Source organism: Amblyomma maculatum, chromosome 3 (genome assembly GCF_055883805.1).
Source record: "Amblyomma maculatum isolate TAMU_Amacu chromosome 3, ASM5588380v1, whole genome shotgun sequence".
Taxonomy (NCBI): domain Eukaryota; kingdom Metazoa; phylum Arthropoda; class Arachnida; order Ixodida; family Ixodidae; genus Amblyomma; species Amblyomma maculatum.
The window spans coordinates 199,943,824-199,955,748 of record NC_139346.1 but is presented as its reverse complement, the minus strand read 5'-3'; the positions used below and the strand labels follow the sequence as shown (position 1 = coordinate 199,955,748).

General features: G+C 44.0%; 1 pseudogene across 1 annotated transcript; it reads right to left on the bottom strand.

Moving 5' to 3' along the window:
* Positions 1-9,642: 9,642 nt before the first annotated feature.
* On the bottom strand, positions 9,643-11,833 carry LOC146197398 (selenoprotein M-like; annotated as a pseudogene). Its single transcript, XR_014706196.1, has 4 exons — positions 11,575-11,833; positions 11,382-11,452; positions 11,197-11,275; positions 9,643-10,551 (listed from the first exon to the last, which is right to left on the bottom strand). The product of XR_014706196.1 is annotated as a selenoprotein M-like (transcript).
* Between the last annotated feature and the right edge of the window lie 92 nt (positions 11,834-11,925).

Sequence of the window (11,925 nt, the reverse complement as noted above, 5' to 3'; positions counted from 1 at the left end):
GAAAGCACCCTAATAATCGTGCTGCCCCGTGTGTTTGAATGCCAGAAGAAAATTTGCAAAATTCCAAGAGCCTATTAGTGCACATAGCGCAAATCGGACACCTGAGCTGCACAAACGCATTTTGATTTGGTTTAGTTTGAGTTCTTCGCAGTACCAGCAATTCGAAGCAAATTTGAGTATTTTCGCGATGAGGAAATAGACTAGCCATGAGAGCAAGGAAATTTACTTGTTGAGAAGACTTTTGTGATTGAGCAGTTATAAATTGTCACGGCAATGATGTTGCGCATAAAGTTCTCATATCATGTGAATTCAGCGCTGATTACGTAGAAGCTCTTCTGAAGCATGTCAATGAAGCAAAAGTGCACGGGGCTTCCAATTCAGAGCTAATGCGAAGAGAGGAGACATCACAAGAACTGCATAGAAATTCGATCGACAAGCAAGATGATCACAAAAATTAAAATATCTTCAAAATAACTGAGCATGCGGCGTAGAAAACGCATGCTTGAGCCGACAAGAAAAAGTAAAAGAATGAATGAATGAATAAAGCCTTTATTTGGAGGATGACTCTCGGCCGCTGTTTGCATAATTGGGGAGTTAGGAGGAATGAGAGTTTAGCTTCCCGCTTCACGGTTCTTCAAGCTGTTTCTCGTTAAAAGATAAGCATCTAAAAGGCTCAGAAGAGGATCTAGATCGGCCTTCCAGACTTGCAACGGTTGGTGCGTCAAGCTCCTGCCTGGACTGAGGTATGATGTCGAATGGCTTTGTAACTGAATTTTTGTGAGGTGGGCAAACACAAAAAAGCATACAAGCTACTGAATGAGTTCAAGATATGCTACCACCCAGCATATGAGCTCCTTAAAAAAAATAAAAATAAAGTTGGGAACCCTAACGCTCATTTCCCACTAGACAAAAAAGGATTATGCTGCCCACTCAAATATTTCCCAAAAGAAGTATAATGTTCTCCTCTGCAAATTGCTTGTAACCTTTCAATGTTTGTCTATGTTGAAGAAGTCAAGTTCTGGTTGTTTGCTGCATTTCATTAGCGTTCGACATTAGTGTTGTTGACAATATTGCATTTTTGCTTATTTTTTTTCTTGTGCAAATAAATACCTTAGGTTCATGCAATTAACTTCTAACGCCCTTTCCATACCTTGAACGTCGTGTTTTAAATCTGCAGTTCACTGCTAGTTTGAAATTACGTTAACTGCCCCTACAAGCAGAAAAATTGTTGTTTCTCTTTTCTCTCTCTCTGTGTGCGTAAAGGGCGAGGGGGATCTCTCAAGGACACTGCTTGATTACTCGCATAAGTTTTTTTAATAGACTCATGCGGTTGTTCAGTCATTTTCTTTCGCAGTGCACACGCCCATTCTCACCGATTCCTATTTCAGTAAACTCATTAAATAACGACAAGGGAATAATTTTTTTTTTTTTAAATTGGTATATACGGAAGAGTGCCGATCTATGTACGTTCCGCCATACTTCGAAAGTGAGGCATTGAGAAAAGCACTTCTGATTAGGCGACCACAGAGGCCGTTTATTCGTAATCTGTGTTCACTATATCGTTTGTCGCGAGTAGCCAGACTTCATACACTGCATGAACAGGCCGCCCAGGCTAGCAGATTTCTGCATGCAATGGAGACAACCTGCACAGCGCAGTAGTATAGTGCCTAGAATATATTCTAGGCACTATAGCAGTAGTAAGCGTGACATGCACTGCGTTATCTAAGGTTAGAGTGCTCCTATGCCCTGAAAATTTGACCAATTTGTTTGCATGACAGGATATATGCCCTAAAAGAACACACTACAAAACACAGGCCAGGGAGTGAAGCAAGAAACGGTGCTCGTGAGCAAGCTGACTGCGCTCACATTTGCTTCACAGCATTAACAAGTGAATTTCGCATAACACAAACGCGTTCTTCAAGTTAATGCTTCGCTTCGAAGCCAAAGCTGTCGTAATGTAGTTATAATTATATTGCAGCCATGTACAGTGCAACGGCAGCACGCAAAAGTTTACGTGTGCTTGCCGCTCCACGCTTTCGCGCCGCGTGTAGCAGACAACGCGCCCAGCAAGAAGCAAGAGTACAAGGGCTTTAAGCAAGAGTTGCCTGCAGCGCCGCTATTGGCCTCGAGATCGAGCAGATTCGCCACCTTGCGGCTCAGCGGCGAAACCTACTCTGTGTGGATGCGTTTTTGCGCCGCGTGCCAGCCCGCAGTGATTTAGGCGCGCGCATGCGGCGTGTACAGGATTGTTTTGTTTGTTTCGCGGTTCCTGTGCGCTTTTGCTTACCTAGATGCCTCTTGAAAAATACATATGAACAGTCTGTAACCCCACGCTTCATTAAAAAAAAATATATACTTGTCCGTATATCGAGCATGTCATGCTTGGATAAGGACATCATCCATCGCGGTCTTCGGCACTTGAAATCCTTTGACATGCAATGTCTCAAACGAAGTAGTACTGTCGTTACTGCCGTGTCAAAGCAAAGCAGGTCGTTGCCGTCAATAAAAGTTAATGCAAACGCTCAGAAATCGCATATTCCCGTTTCTGTTTGGAATACCGCAGCTACTAAAACATATGCCACCGCAGACTGCTTCATATAGCAGAACGCAGTTTGAACAGACCACTCTATGCCTACTATGCCGTCTGTATGCACGATATAGTTGTGTGAGTACTTTTTTTCTTTTTTTTTTTTTGCTTTTAAGCCTCTGTCGCGATGTCTCAATGGTACAAGGGCGCTCGACTGCTGATTTCGAGAACGGGGGATTCAATCACAACCGTTTCGAAAGGCGTTCCCCTGCAGTGGGATTTGACTGCACAATAAACAATCCCACGTCGTAAATGTGGCGTTAATCATGCAAAAAAAAAAAAAAAACGACACCAAAACCAGCCTCTGCAATCATCCGTCATAGCCGATGCCACTTTCATGCGTTAAACCCGGGCCAATATTATTAAACCCGGGGGCCAACCCGGCAAAACATTATTATTATTATTATTATTATTATATACATTTTTTTTTTTTTTTTTTTTTTGTTGTTGAAGGCTTCTGTGCATCCGTAAAAGTTTTAATGAGCACATTTTGCTCTAGAGAAATGCTCGAATGTTTGGGAAACATATATTCCCAGCTGCACCTAATTGTTACCCTAAATATTACATAATACACCTAGATCAATGTACTTTACTGGTAGCCTATTATAATCATTATAATCCCTTTTCGTCCAAGTGCTATCTTCCGACAAAACTCGCCATTTCTGACAAGGGGAGTAAAACAGCTTCAATATCAGTGTTTAGTTCGGGAATAAATACATTTTTATAGTCGCATATGATAAGATGACCTCCATTTCTTTCGGAATAGTTTTATATCCGGCATCTGTTTTGGAAGCAACCCTAATACTTTACTTCGCATAAGATTTAGTCACTGCTAAATAATTAGTGATAAAGAAATTTTCAGCCTGTAAAATCGCTTCCCAGAACATGACAGTGCCATGCGCAGTTTATAACGATGTCTTCGCAGCGAATAATTCGTAGCTTGCACTTTAACGTCACTGAAAATTAATAGCTGATTATTGTAAATTCTGTCAAGCGTGTAAAAGTTCTCTCACACGGTGAAATTTATTCGCATTGCAAAACAAAATAGTTACACTGCTAATTTACCATTATATTATTACCATCACAGACATCAGAAATCCCTTATACTTTCCTCAGTTTCAGGAAATCATTTACAGTTAGTGGCGCATGCATTAATACACTATCGCATTCTATGACAGTGGCCGCAAAAAGCATATCGGCAAATTCAATCCACTCAGCACTGTACACGTGAACAATCAGCTTTCCTGTGCGGCGAGGTTTCCTGTATAGTGTCGGCGTGATCTCATTTTTGGGGAGTACTTGTGCGTGGTTGTCTGGGCCAGAGTTGATGTGCACTCAGTCTAAAGCAACTCGCCATGCAGTGCGCTGCCAATGCTACATTTAACCTGCTTAATCCTCGAGTCAAGTACGGTATAATGAACTAGGCTTTCTCGATTCAATCTAAATTACTGCAGGTTGGAGCACGAACCTTGTACCTGCGTGTGCTTGACGCTAAATTCGCCGGTCTCACTCGCATGAGACACGCGCAAACTGTTTAAAAGTCGATAAGAAAAACAAAGCTGTCATTAGGCAGGCCCAAGCATTAGGCGCGTGAGCGCGGTACAGCGCAAGAAACGTGCAAGTAAATCTAGAAGACTGGTGGTTGCGTGCTTTGTTTTCCTAAAATCCGCTCTTCTTCTGCTGCATTGGCGAAATCCTTGGATTTTTTTCTGCAATATTGCAGAAATACTGCAGAAGACACGTTTTCATCGCCAACAAACCCGCCGTAAACTCGGAAGCAGACCTACGCAGCGTGCGTTTCTGCGAGCGCCGCCGGCTGCCGATCCACACTACCGGAGTGACGGTGGCGCCACCTCTAGGTCGATCTCGCGGCGAGTAACGTCGCTTGTGAAGACGTATGAACATGGCAATAATCTAGTACTATTCTGTTTCAATGAAGGTGGAATGTGAAACATGATCGCGCGCTGTGCACTGTTGGTGCATATTAACGAACCCCTGGTAGTCTTCCTCCATTACTGCATCCTTGAGTTATGGTTAAAGGCAACATAAAATAAGGCCAACTGAGCTCTAGAAATTGGGGAACGTAACAGCGTAAAGGCAATCAAGCACAAAAAGAGAACGTGACACGAGCGCTCGTCGCGTTTTCATGTGTCTTGTGCTTGTATGCCTTTGAGCTGTTACGTTCCCTAATTTCAAAATATACCAACTCGCCCAAAAAGAAGCTTTATCTGCAGCTGTTCCAGCAATACTGCATGGAGTGAGCTGCCAATTCATACCAAGAGGGACTAAAAAGGAGCGTCGAAGGCTAAGTAGCGATGCATCGTTGTTCTTACACTGCGAAATATATTTAAATTTTAATACTCTTGTTGTGCTCTTTTCCTAAATTTCACTTCTTTTTGAGCACAAGACTTAGGGTACCATGTCAGCCAGCTCCTCAGCAAACTCCAAACTTGCATGATAGTTTCATAAAAACATAAATAATTGGTTTACAGGATGGGAAAGGCGCAGTATCTGTCACACTTGCTCTGTGGACACCTGAACCGTGCCGTAAGGGAAGGGAAGGTGGGAGTGAAAGTGGAAAGAGAGAAAGGGGAGCCGTAGTGGAGGGCTACGGAGTAATTTCGACCACCTGGGGATCTTTAACGTGCGCTGACATCGCACAGCACACGGACGCCACTTCGTTTCGCCTCCATCGAAACGCAGCCGCCGTGGTCGGGTTCGAACCCGGGAACTCCGGACAGTGGTCGGGCGTCTTACCACTGCACCACCCCGGCGGGGCGCATAAAAACATCTCCGATTTATTTATATTTATTTATAGGAAGGGAAAGGCACGGTAACTGTCTCACTTGTTTTCTGTGGACACCGCAACCGCGCCGTAAGGGAAGGGAGGAAGGTGGGAGTGAAAGTGGAAAGAGAGAAAGAGGAGCCGTAGTGAAGGGCTACGGAGTAACGACCACCTGGGGATCTTTAACGTGCGCTGACATCGCACAGCACACGGACGCCTCTTCGTTTCGCCTCCATCGAAACGCAGCCGCCGAGGTCGGGTTTGAACCCGGGTACTCCGGCACAGTGGTAGGGCGTCTTACCATTGCGCCACCCCGGCGGGGCATAAAACATCTCAACCACATTGTAAGGAAAGGAAGAGAGAAAGGGACGGCTTAATAGAAGGCTCTGGAATTCGACCATTAACACTTCTGGGGAATGGCGTACATGCTTCAAGGGAACTTTTTGGCTGCAGGAACCAATTGCCGTTACCCGCTCATGAGTATGAGCAAGATATATTGAGGTTGTGAGGTGAAGGCTCTGATTTTCGAGGACCTGAAACTTTGGTGTAAGAAAGGGAACCTTTGGGCTGCACAGAACAAACTGAGATCGAGGCTTCAGTAATCACAATATTGCCTTGCATTAGGTGGTGGTGGTGGTGGTGAAAACGTTTAACAAAAATATAGAGTTACATAAAGGTTGCTCTGGGGTAAGGCTTAGTGCCCTTCCCCTCACAAACACTAGGTGGAGTCCCTAGTACGGGACCCCAGTGGCTTCCGCTGCTGTCATTGCTCGTTTGACCAAAGCCTTTTGGGCTTTAATTCAGGTCGGAGCAGGCGAGTAGGGTCGCCTCCCAGTCCTCCCGGGTGGTGTTTGGGTTAGGTGCGAAAAAAAAAAAAAAAAAGTGGGACAATTTTGTTTTACATTGGAAATCCACTTGAACTGATTAAGGTAAAGTAATGCTATGGGGTTTTAATCAACTAGCCGTTTTAAAAGAAGACAGTCCTGTAGTTGTGTGTTTTCATCTTACACCATGCACAAGCCATAAATTTGTGGCGGGGTACCGGCAATGCAGCAACTTTCTTCCAATCGTTGAACAAAAATGTTGCATAAACCACTCTATGAAGTACGAGAATATATCGACATGATACGTTGACGCAACTCGAGACAAAGACATACATATGCTTTCAACGTTACTGCTAGTTTCATGACGACTTCGGCAGCTGCGTCATTTCCTCTTGAAAATGCTCCTTTTCTGTATAGGTGGTGACCACTTGCGAGGCCCAATCTCATTTCGCACAAGGGCCGCGGTGAACAGACTCTACATATGCGCATTTGCATTCAGCTCTCCATTGGTCCAGCGGGCGATCGGGCGGTGGCGAACCTAATGACCGCCTTAAAGCCCTTCAAGCAAAAAGTTTAAGGGATCGACCATAAATCCGTCCACTCGGAGAGCGAGCGCCGGCGATCCAACTGGTGCACGCAGCACTCCGATTGGTCAAGCTGCGGCGCACCGGTTCTCTTGTTGCGAGGTAAGATGGGTATACATGTATTTCACACTGATCAACACCTAAAAAATGAAAAAAATTCAGCAGAGTCACTTAGGACCGCCTACGTATACATGTATGGAAGCGAAAGCTGGGTTGCGCGATGTGCTGCCGTGCGACTGCCTCTTCCCATGCATGGCACCGTGACCAGTAGTAAGATACTCCAATTGGTTTTATCAATAAGAATCAACTGGAATCAATTGAAAAATCCGATTCCAACTGATTACGACCGAGTCTGGGGTAGCCAACTGAATCTGATAGGAATAAACTGGACACAATTGGCTATGAGTAACATTGAATCCAACTGTATGGTACTTGTAAATTGGAACCATTTGACAAAATCAATTGGTTTTGCATGGGAAAGGTATTCGGGGAGAGAAAGACTACTCAGTTAACCCATGCGACATTGCATATTTGACAAACAGCGTAATAAATGGTTTTTATAACAGCTTTCAAAACTTTGATCCGCTAACATTTCCACTTCATCCACAGCTGTTAATAGCTGTTCTGAAATGACAGGCTCCACTAGTCCCACTACGAGAGCCAGATATGTGCAATATATAAGTGGGAGCAAATGCATACGTGTTCTATATGAAATGTATGCATGGTTGCTTATGTGGCCTGATTTCTATGAAAGTGTGTATTTGTAGACTCGTTTGTAAAAATGTTGCAACATTAAGTATGGAGTGTCATCCCCAAATCTGCTTTTGTGTTTGTGTGCATCTCATTATTTCTCATACTGAGCACTTACACATTTTATAGAGGTACTACATTTTCTGAATGTCTGCAGGGTGTGATATTACCTGCATGAACCTATACTGGGAGGAATCGGGAGAGTTTCAATTGATCGAACTAAAACCAGTCCTGTTATGTACGAACTTATTTACGATTGGAAATTATTGAATTGCTACCAATTGCAGTCAATTTTGTTTATAGTCTTGCACTGTTTCTACTTTTTCGACAGCGCTCATACCTCCACTCATCCTCATCCGCTAATGGCTAGATCATGCGTGTGTTGAGGTGATAGGGCATGAAATTGATGTATGGCATATGCAGTTGGTTTGAATCACTACCTCCACTCACCCTCCTCTCCTAATGGCTCAAAATGTGCTAGATCATGTGTGTATTGAGGTGATTAAGGCATGAAATTGGAGGTATGGTATATGCAGTTCGAATCACTATCTCCACTCACCCTCCTCTCCTAATGGCTCCCACTGTGCTAGATCATGTGGTGTGTGTTGAAGTGATTAAGGCATGAAATTGGAGGTATGGTATATGCAGTCGGTTCGAATCACTACCTCCACTCATCTCCTCTCCTGTTGGCTCCCACTGTGCTACATCATGTGGTGTGTGTCGAGGATTAGGCATAAAATTAGAGGTATGGTATATGCAGTCGGTTCAAATCAACATCTCCACTCACCCCCCTCTCCTGATGGCTCCCACTGTGCTAGATCGTGTGGTGTGTGTTGAAGTGATTAAGGCATGAAATTAGAGGTATGGTATATGCAGTCGGTTCGAATCACTACTTCCACTCATCCTCCTCTCCTGTTGGCTTCCACTGTGCTAGACCATGTGGTGTGTGTTGAGAAATTGCAGGTGTGGTATATGTAGTCAGTTTGAATCCCAATAACTAGTCTTCAACTTGACCATTTTACTCTGGATGTATATTCAAAAACATGAACATATCTGGTTATGTGCCAAATAATTTTGAACATTTACTGCTTGATTCATTCAGCAAACCAAATAGGAGGGTATTCGATTCCTTAACCGAAGCACTTGCTCAGTGATCTTGCATGAGCGTGATTTGTTGCAATTTGCACGAGTATCAAGGCTGCATATTTTCTGCATCCTTCGATCAGCTCTGAATGGCGGCTGCACTATTTACAAGGACCATGTCTACACTCCTGCAACTGTTGCAGCAGCCACATTTCGATAGAAGCACCTGCCTGTGTGCTTCGCTATGTTAGTGCTCTAAGTAATAAAATAGAGTGCAGTGAGGTACATACCATTAACATTCAGATTTCCCTACAACACAAAAACAGTGGCTTAATTTATCACATGAAATGCCCCAATCCACGCAATTTTGCGAGGCTTCAATAGCACACAGTTACCACTGCGCAGAATGTCTTGCACATTTTAATCCTTGCTTCTCATCCCATAATGCCGCTTGTGTGCTCAGAATACCTCAGCGCATGCTTCAGCGATTCAAATCCGCGACCACAAAACATGGAGCGGTTCACAAAAGTATAGTGTTACAAGTCTATCAATGAAGCTAATCCTTTCCCTCTCTGCAGAGAGGGAATGCACTGCTGTCATCTGAATTCGATCTAACCAGATTGGCCTTTTTTACTTACACTGCAGAAACTGTTCTGCCATCACAGAAAGGAGTACCAGTGATATCGCCCACATACTTGTCCAATGCATGAGGGGGACAACCTGTTGTACATTTATGACAATCGCTGCTGCCTGGCGGGTCCAATATAGCTTTCAGTCGTGAGGAATTTTACCACTATCAATGAGAATGTGCAAGCAGCATAAAGTCTTGCTTCGAGCCCTAAACAGCTGTCAAACTGTACACAGTTTGGGTGCTCAAAACAGGTGCGTGGACGACTGTACAACAAAAAAGCTGCCAATATATTCTAGACAAAGCTATTAACTGCTAATATAAGAATATTTTCAGCCCACTTTCTTAAAGAAACCAGTTATTCTTATTTCTTCATAAAAAGCATTCATGTCACAGAGAGATTAGTCCAAACCTTTTATTTTGTACATCAACACCAGCCAGAGCTCCAGTACAACCAAGAACCAGATGCATGGCATCCATCACAGCCGATTAAGAAAATTTCCGGCAGTAACTTCATCTAGGCTACCAGATTAGTGACTGCAAAGAAGCTCACAAGCTGGCATATGGTGGCCAACATATAAAAGGATTGCATTCAGAGTGTAAAAGCTCAGTCAAAATAATCTCAACAAGCAGGAACACAGACAAAACTTGCAACGCAGCCTCACAATATGCTTCACAGTCATCCACTTGCATGAAATATAGTCTGAACTTGCCAAGTGCATTTTCCAATTTGAACAATACTTGTCCTGTGCGTAACACAGAGAACTTACTTTATTCATCTAGTGACAAAAACTCTACCTAGTATTCATCTCAACAAACAAAAGGTGCACAGCATTGGTTCAGCTTCTTAAACGGTCATATTGATTACGTCCCCACTTCTAGAACAGAAGAAACAGAAAAATTGAAATTTTGCACTTTCTAGCAAGGCTGTTATGTTGAATTCGAAAATGCCAAAGGCAAACATGAGCACTGGCTTCAACTAAGCTTGCTCACTCCATCAAAACAGGCTGCCTTTGCTTCTTTTTTGCTTTGTTGCAAACAACACTTCTTGCATGCACAGCTGCTGCGTACTCAACCCTCTTTATACTGCAATGTAGACAACTGTGTCTCATATTGAACAGCTGCGTGGCAGGCACAAGTGCGAAACATGCATGTTGAGCTCTGCACTCCAGCTGAACCTAAAGTTCGCCCTTGACACCAAGTTCCTCCTCGGACTCGTCTTTTTCTGCCTCCTTTTCCTTCTTGCGGAAGCCACGTTCGAGCATCATCTGGTTGCACTGCTCACGGGTCATTTTCTCCATGTTCAGGTTCTGGAAATAAAATTAGTTTGTAGTCTAGTCTGTCTCATGTTCAGTGTAGTCCAGTTTTCTAGCTAGTGGCAAACATGCTTCCTCATCCTCACTATTCCATAAAATCTTCACTAAACTGTTCTGATTGCCTGATTACCAGATATGTTTGCAGATAAAAATTTAAGCACAAGAGACCAGCGCAAAAGAATGCACAAAGGAGCACTGAAGGGACAGGGCGAGCGTTGACTCAGCAGAGCTCATTATGCTAAATGTTAAATCAAACAAATTTTGCTATTCATTTTCCTCGCCCTACTGCTAGGCCATGGTGGATGAGATGGCACTGTTAAATTGCTCGCAATGAATGGCTGTTTTGATCGTTTTAATAGTTTAATAATATCATTGAAAATATTAATTGCAAACAAAAAATTATAACGATTACTCACTTTCGTGGTTGAATGTGTAATTTATAATTCATACAAGATTTAGCCCTTCCTCCTCCTCCAAGAAGAATCGCGATAAAAAAGTGTGTATTAGCTCTATGGTTGCATGCCTGTGACCGCCGTAAAATACTCAAAGGGCCGACCTAGAATGACGACGCTTCGTGGAGCTGTATGCGGGGGGAAAACTGAACATACCAAAATTATTCGTTCAAACGGTGATACATACCTCAACTACTTCGCCGTTGGCATTTAAGAAAAGGATCACAGGCGGGTGCCCAGGAAGCCTTTTAAACTCCGCGTTGTGACTGGTGGTGGCCGTCAAGGATCCTTGAATGAATTTTAACTTCGACAGTATAACTAAAAATACAGAAGTCTGAATACGAGCTAAATCCGAAAGCACAAAAAGGATACTACTGAGGGATGTCTTCGTAGACAAACGCTCTCACTTCGGGATAGGAATTCAGTCGTCATCCACCGCAGCTCTGAAACGGAAGAGGGTTCCACGTAGACAATTTTTTTATGGCCGACACTGGCGCACACATTGCGTTCGCAACGCACGAGTGCAGACAGCCGCCACAGTTCCGAAAAGAAAACAAGTGCGTACCTCGACACGAGCGTGGGTGATCACAGTGTCCTCAGGTTTCTCATGTACCGCCTCTTCACCTAAAACCAGGCTGGCGCATAGAATAACAGCTACAAGGCCGCGCACCATCGTGACCAGCGTCGCGCTAACGCTTTAAAGGATTGTAGGTCCGGTGGCGGGTCCGCCTGAATGCTTTGTGAGCCGGCGAGGTGCGAGAATACCGGCGACGCTTAAGGGATCGGCTCAACCATTAGCTCTACTCGACTAGAGCGCCAGAGGGCCAAAGCTAGAGGACCGGCGTCGGGTTGGCTGCGTATCGGCGCCAGCTGTGACGCTACGCCTGGCTAAGCCAATCACTACACGCCAACGCGC